Below are 16770 nucleotides of genomic sequence, written 5' to 3'. Positions count from 1 at the left end.
TTCCTCAACCTTCTCCAACATAGACAATGGTGTAATGTCATTGTTTTTCAGGCAAAATGCATTTTCAAACTCTTGTGCAAAGAAAGTGGCTAAAACCAAATTTCACCATATTTACCAGGTGTTGTGTATTGGGCATTTCCTACTGACAGATGGAATATTATGCCCCAGAGACAAATTTGAGCAGACGCTGCTCTAGGCACTGTTAGTGTGACTGCCATGCCACCGTCTCTTCCGCACAGACCTCTGAGCTCTTTGCCGCTGCCCCTTCCCCCTAGACTCCGCTCCTGTGATGCGATCCTTAGATTGCAGTGAGCATGAGGACAAAGCCTGTAATCACAGGTCCTGCACCCTCACCTCCCCCACACAGAAGCCCAGAGTGGGTGGAGCCTGTGAGTGCAGGCTTATTCCCCATGCTCACTGCAATCTAAGAATCGCATCACAGGAGCTGAGTCTAGAGGGAAGAGGCAGCAGCAAAGAGCTCAGAGGTTTGTGAGGAAGAAAGGATGGCATGGCAGTCGCACTGACAGTGCCTAGAGCAGCATCTGCTCAAATTTGTCTCTGGGGCAGAGGTCCACAGTAGGCATGGCTTTAGAAGTCTGAGGTGGGATTAATGGAGTAATCAGGGGGGGGGGGGGGGGGGGGGATGGAATCTGCCACCCTCAAAAGTTTGTCTGGTAGGCCTCTCACACTCATCTTACCAACTATTCCTCCAGCCTCCCTGCAAGGTGGCTGAATTCCAAACACTTATGAAAGATGAATCAATGATTCCTTCCTAAACCCGAAGACTGTAACTTCTTCTTGTGATTTTCAACCTTGTATTACTTCAGCTATTTCCTTGTAGTAATGCTATGTGCTCCGTGGATAAGAAGAACAAGAATCCGCCACACAAGTGGGTGATATCATCTGATGGTGTCAAGATGGGAAAGCTCTCAGAGCTCATGAAGCCCTTCTTGGTATTTCTGAGCATGCATTGAACTTCCTGCGCAGCCGTTGCCATACAAGTCTGCTCAGTCTTTTTTCTCCCACAAATGAGAGAGGGCAATTTTTATGGCTCTCTTCAAGCCGCTTCTCTTCTTTTTTTTCTCTGATAGGGTTTTTCTAATTTCTTTGTTGCATTTCTTTAATTTTTCATTTACGAATCTCCTCAAAAAAATAAGAAAAAAAATAATTTTTCTTCAAAACTGATTTGGTGTCAGCCCTTTTCAAAATGACTGGGGTACAAAAGATGTCCCAGATGCTCTTTCAAAATGACTCTGTTAGATCAGGATAACAAATGTCTCCACTGTCTGGTGCCTTCCTATTATGTGCCCAATTTCACTGCCTATGCTCGCATGTGTCCAAGAGCTAGACAGTCAAGAAGCTATGCTTTGAGAGTTTGAGCCCTCATCAGGCGTCAACCACAGTAGTTAAGCTAAAGCATTTTTCAGTGCCGAGGCTATCATCTAAATCTCAAAAGGCACAGTCCTCTCATGATTGGTGCCATGACTTTGATAAGTCATGGTGCAGGCACCATTCAGTAAGGACAGTGACAGTAAATCCAGCATCTTGGAGCCAAAATGTGTCTGCTGTATGCCAAAAGGTTCTCCCCCTTGGTACAGAGATGGTCTCCTTTGGTAAAATCCCTCAACTCCAAAAAAGTAAAGGGCGGATTTTAAAAGGGTTATGCGTGTAGGACAATGTCAGAAGAAGCACCAATAGTGCTCTCTGATTCACAGGAGGAATTGCAATCTTCTTATATTTCTCCATTATTCAATTTGGAGGATGAAAAGTTTACTGGGCTTCTGTCGGACCCCTCTCCAAAAGCTCCTAGGAGTACATCTCCTCCTGAGGACACAGCATATCCTGCTTTTATGCAAAAGATGGCCAAAAAGATTCCTTTCCCCTTGTTCCAAGAGGCAAAACCTAGAAAAGTTAAATTTGGCTTAGTCAAAATTTATTCAACCTCTAAAACAAGTTGCAGCCATACCAATATATAAACTACAAGAGGAGTTTCAGACAAGAATGTTGCAGACACCTTTGTCAATGCTTCCAATGCTGAGAAAAGTGGATATCAAATATAAAATTCAAGCTTTTTCAGTTCATTAGAAAGTCCAGCTGCTCCACAAATCAGTATTTATTTATTGACTTATTTGAAATTATTTGTAATCCCTGCCCGTACAGGTTCGAAGCAGGAAACACAGTTACCTACATAATAATAAAAGCAATGAATTATACACAAAAACACACAATAACTGCACTGTAGTGCGTCGGAGCAATGTTAATAAGGCACAATTAGAGGGTGTCTTAAGAATTAATCCGTTCTCTTGCATAAAGGCAATTGTAAACAGATGCGTTTTTAAGACCTTCTTAAATTCTTTCACATTATTCATCGTATGTAGTTGTTGCACAAAAGGTAGGGCCAGCAAGAGAGAAGGAATTTTTAGGAGGGATTGGGAAGCAGATCTAAGTGTTCAAATAGGTATGAAGAACTTAAGGGTGCTACTAACCCAAGGGGAACTGATGTTGTGCAGAAGATTATATGTTATGGTGGCTAGCTTATATTGAATACGATATTGAATGGGTAGTCAGTGTAAAGACTGCAGAATTAGTGTGATGTGGTAATGTCTCTTTATACCAGTGAGGAGATGAGCAGCAGAGTCCTGAACAATCTGTAGTGGTCTTGTAAAAATGTCCAGAATATAATGCATTACAGTAGTCCAGTGAAGTAGTAATGAATGATTGCATAATGGTTCTGAAAGTATGTAGATCTAATAGGGGCTTGAGGTGACAGAGAAGTCAAGGTTAGAAAATGAGGACTTGACAACTGCCTTCACTTGATCATGGATTGAGAGAGCTGGATCTAGTATTACTCCAAGTTTACAGGTGGTTTTAACAATTGGAACGAGTTGACCATTGAAGTTTAGTGATGCTGGAATGACATATAGAAAGTTGTGACCCATGGGCATAATTTCAGTTTTTTTGATATTGAAACATAGCTTATTGTAGTTTAACCATTCTCTAATGGAAGACAAACAGAGAGCGACAATTGCTTTGATTGAGAAAAAAACTGGATTCCATCTGCATATATTAAATATGATAAACCTAGAGTAGACAGAAGATGGAATAAGGGTGCAATATAGATGTTGAACAGGGCTGCTGAAAGGGCTGATCCCTGTGGTATACCAATTGTGAAGAAAGATCAAGAAGATGATTCATTAGTTAATCTTAACTGCTTGTACAGGTCCTTGGTGAGGCCTCACCTGGAGTACTGTGCTCAGTTCTGGAGACCGTATTTCCGAAGGGACAGAGACAGGATGGAGGCGGTCCAGAGAAGGGCGACCAAAAAGGTGGAGAGTCTTCATCGAATGACTTATGAGGAGAGATTGAAGAATCTAAATATGTACACCCTGGAGGAAAGGAGGAGCGCAGAGGTGATATGATACAGACTTTCAGATATTTGAAAGGCTTTAATGATCCAAAGATAACGACAAACCTTTTCCGTTGGAAAAAAATCAGCAGAACCAGAGGTCACGATTTAAAGCTCCAGGGAGGAAGACTCAGAACCAATGTCAGGAAGTATTTCTTCAAGAAGAGGGTGGTGGATGCTTGGAATGCCCTTCTGGAGGAAGTGATGAAGACCAGAACTGTGAAGGACTTCAAAGGGGTGTGGGATAAACACTGTGGATCCATAAAGTCTAGATGATGTGAATGAAGAGTGGGTGGCTCGCGGGAATGACGGCTACTACCTGGAGATAATACCCTTGTTCAATAAACATACACACGGTTAATGCGACTCCAACATTGCTCTAAGCTTCAACGGCAAGAGGTAATGTGGAAAAAAGGATTTGCATTCACAAAAAAGTGGGGATTAGCTTGCTTGTTACGGCGGTTACTACCCCAAACCAAATAAGCCTGATACTTCATTTTCAATGCATATCCAGCATAGCTCTCTGCTTCAACGGCAGGGAAGAAAGACTGTACTTCATGCATATCCAGCATATCCCAAACCAAATAAGCCTGATACTTCACTTTCAATGAATATCCAGCATAGCTCTCTGCTTCAACGGCAGGGGAGAAAGACTGATACTTCAAGCATATCCAGCATAGCTCTCTGCTTCAATGGCAGGGGGAATGAAGAAAAGTGGATCTATATACAGACAACAACCAACAAGGACTGAATTACATAGTCTGAGTAAACAAATAAGCATGGGTGTAGCTTGCTTATTGCGGCGGTTACTACCCCTAACTAATTAAGCTAGATATTTCACTTTGATGCAGTTCCAACACTGCTCTTTACATTAATGGCGGGGGTGGAAGGGAAATAGAACTAAAAGGTTACTAAGGGCCAAGAGTAACAGATAAGTGTGAGAAAGAAAAAAAAAAGTGCAAAAGCTTGCTGGGCAGACTGGATGGGCCGTTTGGTCTTCTTCTGCCGTCATTTCTATGTTTCTGTAAGACCTATCAGTGAGATATGATCTAAACCAGGAGAGAACAATACCAGAGAGCCCAATATCAGAGAGACGAGAAAGGAGGGTTAATGATTCAATGTGTCAAAGGCGGAGCTAATATCCACTAGGATTAATAGGTTGGATATTCCTGAGTCAAAGCCTCGGTGTAATGCATTAGTATTGGAGAGAAGGAGGGATTCTGTGTTGTGGTATTTCCTGAAACCAAATTGATATTGATCCAGAATTACATGTTCTTCTATGAACTGGATCAATTGTTTGAGGATGGCTGGTTCAACGATTTTGGTAAGAAAAGGTCGTGATGAAACTGGACAAAAATTCTGGAAGTCTGATTGATCAGTTGTAGGTTTTTTAAGAATAGGACATACCAATGCGTGTTTTAGTAGAGAAGAAAGAAAGCCAGAGGAGAGAGATGAATTGACAATTTTTGAGACTGGTTCAACAAACTTCCATGTGATGGTTTTCAGAAGGCCAGTAAAGCATGGGTTGAGGGGACAGTTTGAAGAGTTCATAGAAGAAATGATTGGAAGGGAGATAAATTCAAATTCTGACCAAAGGGCAGGTTGGGGATGAGAAGGGCACATGCCAGGGACAGCATTGTAAGGAAAATGGGCACATAAGTCTGCAGTTGTGTATGAAAATAATTTGCAAAATATTCTGAAATGGACATACCATGTTGAGCAGAAGGATAAGCAGTCAGTGTTGGGGTGGGAACTAAGACATTTAACAACAGAAAATAGTTATTTGGGCTTGTTACTGGATGCATCAATCTGTTTAGTAAAATAGATGTTTTGTTGTATTAGTGGTGGTTCTGTATTGATCTAAAATATGATAGTTTTGTAGGTCAGTGGTGGACCAGGTCTTTTGCCATTTTGTCTATGCTCTATGAAGAGCATGTTTCAGTTGGTCTAGAGCATGTGAGAACCAAGGTGCATAATTTGAGTGTCTAAGGGTCTTATGGCATATAGATGTGTCTTGGTCAATTTGGGAGAAAATGGTTGAAGTAGAACAACTATGGGCCAAACTAAAAGGAGCAATTACAAAGGCAGCAAAACTATATGTCAAAAGAGTAAACAAAAGTAAGAGAAATAAGAAACCGATCTGTTTCTCAAAGGAGGTGGCTGATAAAATAAAAGCAAAAAGATGAGCATTCAAGAAATATAAGGATCCCAAAATGAGGAACACAGGGAAGAATACCATTTGAAAGTGAGGGAGACAAAGAAGGAAATCAAGAAAGCAAAAAGTCAGGCAGAAGAAAGGATTGCCAAAGAGGTAAAGAGAGGAGCAAAACATTTTTTAGATATGTCAGAGAAAGGAGAAAGGTTCAAAGCAGTATAGTGAAATTGAAAGGTGACAATGATCAATGTGTGGAAAGAGATGAAAAGGCAGAAATATTAAACAAATACTTCAGTTTGGTGTTCACTAAAGAAGCCTCTGGAGAAGGACCTTTGCTGGTTGACAAAACCATTGGTGGAAATGGGATGGATGAAACTCCGTTTAGGGAAGAAAATGTATGAAAAAGCTAGGAAAACTGAAAGTTGACAAGGCCATGGGGCTGGATGAGATAAATCCCAGGATACTGAGGGAGCTTAGAGATGTGCTGACAGATCCGATGTGTGACCTGTTCAATAGATCCCTGGAAACAGGAGTGGTGCTGAGTGACTGGAGAAGAGCAGTGGTGGTCCCTCTCCATAAGAGTGGAAGCAGAGAGGAGGCCGGTTAGCCTCACCTTGGTGGTGGGTAAATTAATGGAGACTCTGCTGAAGGAAACGATAGTGAACTATCTACAGTCAGGAGGATTGCTGGACCCCAGGCAGCATGGATTCACTAGGGGAAGATCCTGTCAGACAAATCTGATTGATGTTTTTGATTGGGTAACTAAAGAACTGGATCAAGGAAGAGTGCTCAATATGATCTACTTGGATTTCAGCAAAGCTTTTGATAAGGTCCCAGATAGGAGGCTTGTGAATAAAATGAGAAGCTTGGGAATGAGCGCCAAGGTGGTGGCCTAGATTACAAATAGGGCCGGTGAAAGCACTAGGCGAACTAGGCCTGGGCCTAGGGTGCCGAGCATTAGGGGGCGCTGAGCAGTGGTATACCAAGGGGAGGTCAGGGGGAGCCAATGACCCCGGGAGCAGGGCCGTAGGGGGGCGCTGATGGCCGACATGAAGGCTCATGCGGCCGCCAGTGGACCTCATCCCACTGGCGGCTGAGCAGTGAACAACTGCTGTGCTGTGTGCCGGATGCACACAGCAGGAAGATCGGCAGGGCCGTGGTGGAGCTCATGACACCATGGCCCAAAGAAAAAGGTCGTGTCTAAACCTGCAGGTGCTCCTCCTCCTTCCTGCCTGCGCGGCCCCAGAAGAAACATATTTCCAGGCAGGAAGGAGGATGAGCATCAGCCACGTGCAGAAGAAGAGCAGCGCTTACGGGCTGCCGCGAATCCTAAGTCGCAGCGGGCTGAGAAGAGGAGGAGGCCTGGTAGCAGGGGCGCCGCCGCGGATCCCACATTGTGGGTGGCCCGAGAAGATCAGGGCCGCTGCAGAGCCCATCCTGCAGCGACCCGTGAAGAGGAGGCCCAGAGGTGAGAAAGAGGCTGAGGGTCTGTAGAGTGTGTGTGCGTGTATGAGATGAGTTAAGAGATTGTGTGTGAGAATGAGTTGAGAGACTGTGTGTGAGAGTGAGGACCTGAATGTTTGCAGAGACAGCATGTGAGAGCCTATGTCTGTGTGAGAGAGACAGCACATGACAGTGAGAGCCTGTGCTTGAGCAAGACAGCATGTGGGAGTGAGAGACAGCCTGTGTGTGTGTGAGTCAGACAGAATGTGCAGTGAGAGACTGTTTGTATGAATGATTGTATGAGAGAGAGCATGTGAGAGTGAGAGCCTGTGTGTGTGAGAGAGAGAGAGAAAACATGAGAATGAGAACCTGACTGTGTGTTTGAGGGAAGAAGTCAGATGGAGAGAAAAGAAATAGAAAAAAAGACAATATAAAAGGAATTGGCAATAAAATAAGAAAGGGAAGGTGGAAAAAAAAAAAAAGCCTGTGACCAACTGATTAGAAAACTAAGATCAGACAGCAAATGTAAAAAAAATAAATTACTTTTTACTGATGCACATGGAATCTTTGGGAATGTGGAAGAGTAGCACTTTCTTTATGCGGATCTCACAATGTACGAGATCAGCTTGGAGGAACTGGAAGCCCACGGGGCCTGCCCAGAGGAGGCAGCAGAATGGGCTTCAGTGCCAGTAGCAGCAATCAGCACCTCCCCAATAGCCACACGGCAGCAGTGACAGTGGCAGCAGAGGAATGAGAGAGGTTCTGAGGTTGCTGGCAAAAGAAAGAGAGGGGTCTGCCTCTAGTGTGTGCATGTGTATGAATGGGAGTCTGCCTGGGGGTGTATGTGTGTGAATGCATGGGTGCCTGCCTGAGGGTGTGTCTGTGTATGAGAATGAATGGATGCCTTCCTGGGGTTTGTATGTGTGAGAATAGGTGCCTGCCTGAGGGTCTGTGTGTGTGAGAATGAATGTGTGTATGCCAGGGGGATGGGGAGGGAGTGCTGTGAAAATGAATGGGAGCCTGCCTGGGGGGTCAGTGTGTATGTGAGAATGACTGGGAGCTTGCCTGGGTGTGTGTGTGTTTGTATGTATGTGAGGGAGCCAGTGAGAGTGAGAGCATGAGTGTGTATGAGAAAATCCAGGTGAGTAAGAGTGTGTGTGTGTGTGGGGGGGGGGGGGGGGGGGGGTGTGTGGAAGGGGAGAGAGTGTCTTACAGCCTGAGAGTGTGTCAGTGTCTGTGAGAGCGAGAGTTTATGGTGGGTATAAGATCATGAATGTGTATGTATGTGACAGTGTATGTGTGAGAGAGAATGGACATGTGAATATGTGTGAGAGAGGGAGGATAACCTCCTAATCCTTGACAATATCAGGGTGACTGGAAATCAAGAGCTCCCATGTATGGACAGCAGGGGCTTTTTAAAATTCTATTAGTTTTAATTATTGGGTGTTATTTGATATATGTGCTGTTTTGAAATATTTTATTGGTGTTTGGGAAATTGTAAAAAATGTATATGATTTTAATTAATAGAAATTCTATTTATCAGTAGTTTTAAAATATTCTTTTATTAGTATGGTTTTACTAATATAACTGATGCTTTATGTTTCTTGATTTTATTGTTTTATGAGGAATGGTGGTTCTGTTTTCCCATTGTTAATACACAGAGTCTGGATTCTTGGGGTTTCCATTTCAGTTTTTTCTAATTTGTGCTCCTTTATTTTGTAATCTGTATTTGGTGAGGGTCTGTCTCTGCTCTGTGTGTGTGACCATGATGAGAGAGTCTGCTAGCATGTAGTGTCTGTATAGGGATCTATAGCAATCTGGTTTGTTTTGTTTCCTCAGTAGGTGGTGTATTGGTATTCTAGGACCCAGTGTAATATTTACCCTTGCTTTTTCACAGGTAGGGTTATTGTTGTTTGAGTCCTTGGTGTTGTTACTGTTATGTTACAATGGGATTGAAGTATAGATTTTGAGTGTCTTTTTGCAGGGTTTTGTTAGTTTACAATGTGTCTGGCAGTGGAAGGTGTTTGTGCTGCTGTTACTGTGAGGTGACACCAGAATTTGAAAATATCTTTTAGTATGATGAGCTGTAAGGGAAACATCCAAGCTCCATCGTTTGGGGGAATTTCAGTGGATGCACAGTTACAGAACTGGAGGTGCAGGATTTGTATTGATATTCTGTCCCTTCCTATATATTCCAAACGTCACTCTCATAGCCATATAGAATTAGTTGAATGAGGCTATCGAAAAATTTTATAGTAGTTTTACTAGAAGTGTGAAACTGGCCAGCTTTTTAAAATTACGCGGAAAACCCTTTGGACTTTTTTATTAACACTTTTTTTTTTATAACCAATTTTAAAGCAGGATCCATGCTATAGAGGTGGGTGTGATGAAGAAATGTCATTTTGGCTCCCCCCCCCCCCCCCCCACACAAATTCTTCTGTCTATAGACGCCACTGATTTTCTGTGACCTTCAGCATTAGTACAAGAAGGATTAAGAGGGGGATGCTGGAGAGGCACACAAATGCATTGGCCCCCGGGCACCGGAGACCCTTGGTGCACCACTGGGTGTGAGCCATATGGGGCTGTAAGCGGCAGCAAAGAGGAGTGGAGATTTGGCGGGCCGCAAGCAGTGCCCAATCTGCTTGAGATCCAGAAAACCACACAGTTAGCGGGCGTGATCGAGAATGAGGTAGGAGTAGGGGCCGAGACCGGGGGGTGGTGGTGCAACCGGGGGGGGCGCAAGGGAGAAGGCTCGCCTAGGGCGCCTAATCCCCTTGCACTGGCCCTGATTACAAACTGGTTATCAGACAGAAGACAGTGTGTGATGGTGAATGAAACCTACTCTGAGGAGAGACCGGTGTTAAGTGGAGTGCCACAAGGATCGGTGTTGGGACCGTTTCTGTTCAATATGTTTGTGAGTGACATTGTGGAAGGGATATAAAGTAAAGTTTGTCTGTTTGTGGATCACACTAAGATCTGCAACAGAGTGGACACGCCAGAAGGAGTAGAGAGAATGAGAAGTGATTTAAGGAAACTTAAAGAGTGGTTGAACATATGGCAGCTGGGATTCAATGCCAAGAAGTGCAGAGTCATGCATTCGGGGGGGGGGGGGGGTGGGGGGAGTAATCCAAAATAAGCTGTATGTGATGGAGGGTGAAGGGCTGTTGTGCATGGAGCATGAGAGGGACCTTGGGGTGATAGTGTCTAGGGATCTGAAGTCGGTGAAACGATGTGACAAGGCGATAGCTAAAGCCAGATGAATGATGGGCTGCATAGAGAGAGGAATAACTAGTAAGTAAAAGGAAGTGATTACCCCCTTGTACAGGTCCTTGGTGAGGCCTCACCTGGAGTACTGTGTTCATTTCTGGAGACCATATCTCAAAAGAGACAGAGACAGGATGGAGGCCATCCAGAGAAGGGTGACCAAAATGATGGGGGGTCTCCATCAAATGACTTATGAGGAGAGGTTGAAGGACTTAAATATGTATACCCTGGAAGAGAGGAGGTGCAGGGGAGATATGATACAGACCTTCAGATACCTGAAAGGTTTTAATGATGTACAATCAACAAACCTTTTCCGTTGGAAAGAAATCAGAACTAGGGGTCACGAAATGAAACTCCAAGGAGGACAACTCAGAAGCAATGTCAGGAAATATTTCTTCACAAAGAGGATGGTGAATGCCTGAAATGCCCTCCCAGAGGAGGTGGTGAAGACAAAAACTGTGAATGATTTCAAAGGGGCATGGATCTCTAAAGGCTAGAGAATAGAAATGAAGAAATGAGTGCATGGGGGTAATTTGCTGGTGTGGCAGTTATTACCCTTACAAATAAGCCACAACTTCATCATTGCTCCCTAATTCAACAGCAGGGAGAAAGGAGGAAAAAGAAATTATATATAGACAGCAAATAACTAGGACACTGAATTTTGCAGTCTGGAAAAAATAATCGTAGGAGTAACTTGCTGATGCGGCTGTTACTACCCTTAACCAATAAGCCTGAAACTCTTGATGCAACATCAACAGTACTCTCAACTCCAACATTACTCTCTGCTTCTTGGTAGAAGGTATCAGGGAATTTGGACTCTAACAGCAACCAACAAGGACCCTGACTTTGATGGCTTGGGAAACTGATAAGAATGGGAGACTTGTATGGCTCAATAGAAACTACCATAAACTTGGAGGTAGAGTGGATGGACCGTAGGTCCTTTTCTGCCATCATTTCTCTTTCTATATAAGTGCTGTGAGTATCATAGAGTTCCAAGAATTTAGCATATTCTCTATGGAATTGACCTGAATAGATGTCATTGCAAGGGCCAATTCATCTATTAGTTTTGGTAAATCAAAATGAGGTATTTTTGAAATTGTGTGACACTCAGGGGAAGGTTTATCAGAAGTGGGTTCAAAAGATAGTGTTGTGGATCAAATAGTGATCTCACCAGGGAAGTGGGACAATCTTCATATTATTAGCTTTATAAGAAAAGAATGACTGGTTTATGAAAATTAGGTCTAGTATATGACCAGCCCTTTGAGTGGTGGTTTTAACAAATTGTTCAAAGTTACAGGCAGTCAAGATATCAAGAAAATCTTTGCATGAGGATGTCAACAAAATCTGGTCAACATGTAAATTGAAGTCCCCTAAAAGGATTGTGTTTGTCAGGTCATATAATCAGCATTAAAAAAAGGCAAAAAGATCTAAAACTAATTCAAATCTTCCTCTGGGTGAGGATCCTGCCTAATGGGATGCCACAGCTAGAAAGGTGTTCCAATCAGCTGTGTTAAATTCTAGACTAGCTGCATATTCATTATACATAGTGCAGTATATGTATTCTTGCCAACAAAAATGACAGATTCGACTCAACAACTTCCAGAAGAGTTTAAGCAATGTTTTGTGCCAGCTCTCCATGAAGATGAAAAATGTGGTATTTCATCAAATCAACTTCTGAGGCATAGGACACTTCTTCCAGAATGTCAGCAATAGCCATTGGAGCAAGAAGATTAGCTTGATATGAAAACCTTGCTGATGTCCCATGTACAGGGGGGGTTATCTCTTTGGAGAAAAAGTGAAAGAAACTGGAAATATTTTTTTGTTTAAATTATCTCTTTATTCATTTTAAAAATATTAACAAGAGTATCCTTGAATAGGAAATTATATGCATTTCAGAAAAGAAAACAAGTAAAAGCAACAAAAAAATACTAATTATCTATTAGCAAGACTACAATGTTGATTATAAAAAAAAAAAGAAGAAAGTTAATATGAATATTTCATATCATGCACTAATTAGATATTACCTGGCCTTTACTACTGTTGAACTGGTTCCTATTTTGCAAAAAATCTTCCAAATGATCAGGATTACAAAGATATACTTTGCATTCCCTATCTTAATAATACATTTACAAGAAAATCTGAAAGTAAAGGTTACCCCTATTGCAGTAACCTGTTGTTTCTTATTAAAAAATAACCTATGTCTACTGTGTTGCCCTAAAAACATCAGGAAATAGGGCAACATTTTGGCCTAGGAAACTTTTTTGCTGGACCCAAAAAATCATTTTCATGGTCCAATCTTTGTCAGGTTCTAAAGCAAAACCAGCCAATAATGTTGCCCTAGTAACTATTTCCAATTGCAAATCTTCAGGTCGATACAGTAACGTTCAGTTAAAGATTCCCCGTCTGTAACGTGCTGAGAGCGTACAATACAGACGAGTAAGGCGGTCCAGCAATACAGTCTCCAGTTTCACGCGTCCTTAGCGCTTCCTAAAATAAACACATAACCCTTTCCGCACCCAGCATGTAAATGAACGAAAAAGCTGTATAATGAAGGAATTAGCTATTCCCCTCCGATACTGTAACGGGCGCTGATATTATCTCCTCAGTAACCCGCTGTTCTGCCGCGGCCTTAACGTGCTAGTTTACCGTCTCCCCCTAGTAGGTGTTAGTGTAGTGTAGTGTAGTGTAAAAAATTGCTTACCTGCCCTGGTCCCCGGTCCAGCCGTCCGGTGTAGCCCCAGTCCGGTCTCCTGCAGCCCCGTCCGGTCCCCTCCTCCCGAAGCAAAAAAAACCCAAACCGGAAAAGTAGCAAGGCTCGGGCCTGCTACGGTAGTCCCTTCTCCCTTCCTCCCGATTTCGCGGGTAAGCGGCAGCGGCAGCGGGGGGGGGGGGGGGGGGGGCAGCGGGACCCGGGGGCAGCAGCGGCAGCGGGGGGGGGGGGGGGCAGCAAAGAAGCAAAAAAAGCGGCATCCGGGATCCGGGGGCAGCAGCGGAATTGATGCCCGTGCGATTTTGGCGCTCATGCCATGAGCGCCAAAATCGCACGGCCATTCATCCAGGCAGAGGGAAACCGGTGGCGAAAACGGCCCACGGTTCCCTCTGCCTGGATGAATGCACGGCCCCCGCCGGAATGGATGCCCGTGCGATTTTGGCGCTCATGCCATGAGCGCCAAAATCGCACGGGCATTCATCCAGCCGGACACGCGCCCACCCATCCAGGCAGCGGCGGGAGCCGGACACGCGCCCACCCGCCCCCCGGGATCTGAAGCCATCAGCAGGATCGTAGCTCCCCCCGACGAAGACGAACATGGCCGCCTGCACGGGGGAAAGCGTGCAATTGGCCGCTGAAGACGTGATGTCACATCCCGTGACGCCAAACGTCGTGATGTCACGTCTTCAGCGGCCAATTGCACGCTTTCCCGTGCAGGCGGCCATCTTCGTCTTCATCGGGAGGAGCTACGATCTTGTTCCTGATGGCTTCAGAAAAGTAAGTTACTTTTGCGACTTACTTTTGGGATCTTGACAGATCCCAAAAGTAAGTCGCTTTTGGAAAAAACCAAAATTGTCGCTTTTTGAAAAAAAAAAAAATTGCTTTTGGTTTTTTTTTTCTTCTCTGCCGCCGCTGCTGCCGCCCACCCGCCCGATCGAACACGCGCCCACCCGCCCGATCGAACACGCGCCTTTGGTTTTTTTTTTTGCTTCGCCGCTGTGTCCCACCTCCTCCCGGAGCAAGGCTGCTTTCGCGCCCTGCTCCGGGAGGAGGAGAGACACAGCAAGAAGTAAGTCGCTTCGCCGCTTCCCTCCTCCTGGTGCCTGTCATTCCAAATGTCATTTGAAATGACATTTGAAATGACAGGTACCAGCGCACCCAGGTTACTGTATAGGTGCTGTATTAAGCGCCTATACAGTAAAATGGGTTGCGCGGGCATAACCCTTCCCTATCGCTTCACAGCCGCGGCATGCATTTGCATGCAATTAGAAGAGAGTATCGGGGACTTAGTGAAGAGAACTGTGCGGGGAGGAAGGGTGCGCCTGACACTGCCGCACTGTTTCTACCGCAGCCTTACTGTATCGACCTGCTTGTAGGAAAAAAAATGAGGCCTAAGGTATTCGAAGACATTTCAGATCTCAATGATGTACTCAATACAGGTCTTCCTTTACTACAAACAGGAAGATAAAAAGCTTTAATTACTGGAGGAATTGATTCTGATGGATCATTCAAAACCTCACAGAAAATGTTTTTTTTTAACATATCCATTGGCGTAACCAAGGAAATAACATAATAACATAGTAACAGTTGTGAGAAGAAGACCAAATGGTCCATCCAGTCTGCCTAGCAAGCCATATATGGCGGCAATTGTCACTCCGCACAGACTACCCCAAGCTCTCTGTTAAGGGCAGCAACTGCTGCTCCGTGCAGGCCACCCCCATCCTGTCAGGATAGCAACTACCATACCGTGCAGGCTATCCCCAAGCCTTATTTTAAGGATAGTAACTGCCACTCCGCGCAGGTTTCCCAAACCTTAAGTTAAAGGGAATAATATTTACAATCAAAACCAAGCAACTGTCAAAACCATAACAAAATTACTGCTAGACACATTTTTATGGGGTAACCAGCCTTCTTGATAATTCAAACAATGCTGCTTGAACGTGCTTTGCTTTTGGACTTGGGGGTAGAAGCAGTTCTGTGCTACATAATGCTTTTTTACAAATGTCTGCGTATCAGTACCCCAAACCGTAAAAGTTCGATCCCAACGCTGGCTATCGTCTGAATCCAATTCCCCTGCCATCAAAGCGGAGAGCAATGTTGAATTTCCGTCAAAAGCATCAAGGCTAATTAGACTGCAAATGCAAAAGTGTCTCATAAATAATTGCTCTGTGTCACAACCTAGCCATGAAATTATGAAAAAATTCAGAAAGCGCAGATTGTCTTTTTGAATAATTATCCAATATTTCTAACTCCCGTCATATACTTGTATTATCTTTAATCAAAGCAAGCTCTGAAGAAGATAATTCTTTACACTTAGACTCAAGACAATCTAATTTCCCCTCAAACTCATTGACAGACTGAATATGAGAGTTCATCTGGGAATGCAAATTATTAATAGACATCAAAGTACTATCAATCTTAGTAGATAGAGACCTTTCCATCCCCACAATACCAGGACAGTTTTATCATAAGGCAAGGTGAGGCAGCTGCCTCAGGTGGCAAAAGTTTGAGGGCCCCCCCCTCCAACATTTATGTAGCTGCTGCCTCACCTTGCCAAAGAGCAAGATCCGGCGGGGCTGTGGCAGAACCCATTTTGTTGCGGCCCAAAACATGAGGTCCAGCGGGGCCATAGCAGAGCCCATCCTACTGCAGCCTGAAGAGTGAGGCCCAGCAGGGCTGCAGTGGAGCCCATCTTGTCATGGCCTTAAGACAGAGGCCCAGCAGGATTGCAGCAGAGCCCATCTTACCATGGCCCAAACAGCAAGATCCTGCAGGGACGTGGCAGAACCTATCCCACTGCAGCTCAAAGAATGAGACCTGGCAGAGCCATGGTGGAGCTCATCCCACCATGGTCTGATGAGTGAGACCCAGCAGGGATGCTGTGGACCCAATTACTCTGCAGCCTGAAGAGCAAAGCCCAGCAGGGCCACAGCCCAAGAAGAGAGGGGCAGTCCCTGAGAGAATGTGTGTAAGACAGAGTGATAATGTGTGTGTGAGAAAATGAGAACCTCTGTGTGTATTGTGTGAGTGTTGTGAGAGAGCCTGTATGCATGTATAAGTATGTGTGAGAGAACATGTGTGTGTTGTGAGACTGTATGCATGTGTGAGTGTGAGAGAGATTGTGTGAGAGAGCATATGTGTGTTGTAAGAGAGCCTGTATGCATGTATGTGTGTGTGTGTCAAACAGCCTAAATGTATGTGTGAGAGAAAGGGTGTATCAGAGAGCCTATACCCGGGTATGTGTGAGAGAACCTGTGTGCATGTATGTGTGTATGAGAGAGAGGGTGTAAGTGACAACCTGTGTGCGTATGTTTGAGAGGTGATGTGAGTGAGATCCTGTATGCATGTGTGTGTATTTGTGTGTGCATGTGCGTGAGAGAGTCCACACGTGTATAAGTGTATTGATGTGTGTGAGAGTGTATTGATGTGTGTGAGAGAGTCTGTAAATGTGTGTGTGTGTGTGTGTGTGTGTGCATGAGAGGGTGTGTGTGAGAGCCTGTGTGCATGTATGAGTGTGGATGTGTGTGTGAGAGGCAGGGTATATGTATGTGAGGGACAGCACTTATGTATGTGTGAGAGAGGGAGTGTGTGAGAATGGGTGTGATAATGAGAGATGGAGTGTGTGCACATGTGTGTGTGTGTGTGTGTATAAGAGGATAAACTTTGTGTGGCCCCTTTCCCCTAACCCATGACAATCTAAGGGTGACTGAAAATCAAAAGATCCCCAGTATGAAGGGATAATTTTTGAATTCTTATTAGTTTTACTTGTGTGTTATTACTCCACCCCACCCT

At 44.3% G+C, this 16770-nt stretch overlaps 1 protein-coding gene across 3 annotated transcripts in view; it reads right to left on the bottom strand.

Moving 5' to 3' along the window:
* Window positions 1-16770, bottom strand: part of CFAP100 (cilia and flagella associated protein 100) — a 98640-nt gene that overhangs the window by 27795 nt on the left and 54075 nt on the right. The gene's annotated exons all lie outside the window — the stretch shown is intronic.

This window comes from Rhinatrema bivittatum, chromosome 4, assembly GCF_901001135.1.
Source record: "Rhinatrema bivittatum chromosome 4, aRhiBiv1.1, whole genome shotgun sequence".
In the NCBI taxonomy this organism is placed as follows: domain Eukaryota; kingdom Metazoa; phylum Chordata; class Amphibia; order Gymnophiona; family Rhinatrematidae; genus Rhinatrema; species Rhinatrema bivittatum.
Note: the sequence above shows the minus strand (reverse complement) of the source record. Positions and strands in the feature narration are given on the sequence as shown.